Source organism: Apus apus, chromosome 1 (genome assembly GCF_020740795.1).
Source record: "Apus apus isolate bApuApu2 chromosome 1, bApuApu2.pri.cur, whole genome shotgun sequence".
Taxonomy (NCBI): domain Eukaryota; kingdom Metazoa; phylum Chordata; class Aves; order Apodiformes; family Apodidae; genus Apus; species Apus apus.
Window position 1 is genome coordinate 103,091,076 of NC_067282.1, and position 932 is coordinate 103,092,007.

Sequence of the window (932 nt, forward strand, 5' to 3'; positions counted from 1 at the left end):
CCCTCTTCCAGTTTAAAGCCATTAGCCTTCATCCTATCAGTACATGCCCTTGTAAAAAGCCCCTCCCCAGCTTTCCTGTAGCCCCTTCAGGTACTGGGAGGTCACTATAAGGTCTCCCCAGAGCCTTCTCTTCTCCAGGTTGAACAACTCCAACTCTCTCAGCCTGTCTTCAGAGGAGAGGTGCTCCAGCCCTCTGGTATCTTTGTGGCCCTCCTCTGAACTCTTTCCAAGTGCTCCATGGTACTTCATGTGTTGGGTGTTTTCAGTCTGAGGCTCACCCTTGCTCTGTTCTCTAGTTTTAAGGACAAACTTTCTCACTTTTTTTTTTTAACCTTTTTTTTTAATCTAATTTAATAAGAATTGTGAGACTTATGTCCTGGAAATGACCTTGAGAGCAGTAGTGTGCATTCTTAACACCTTGGCTTGAGAGTTTTTATGAATTTTTAAGTAGATGCAACTACAGCTTCTCATTGTTGTAAGTGTACAGACTAGGGTTCATCATTATTTATCATAAAATTTCCTCTGGAGTAGGCATGCACTGATGATTTCAGGAATCACCCATAGGGCATGCCTCTCCTTGCATTGTCTTCTGTGCTGTGCAGTTCACAGACATCTGAGAGAATGCTGTCACGATCCGGTATTCAGATATGTGGCAATTTTTTACTATTTTGCCGGGACAAAACAAAGGTAACACAACATCGGGTGCACAAAGAGGCACTGGGGCTGTCGTGTGGTCTTATGAGAGATGGGGCAGAACCCCCTTGCTTTCCAACACTCCTCACAGCAGTGGGAGGCTGGTGCGGCTGGATTCTGCCTTCCCTCTCCTGGGATGAGCCGCAGGGCATCTGCACCCTTTGTTGCCCAGCAGGACCTGAGAAGAAGTTTAAAGGTGATCCCAAATGGTGAAATTAAGACACAAACGAGGTCAGATG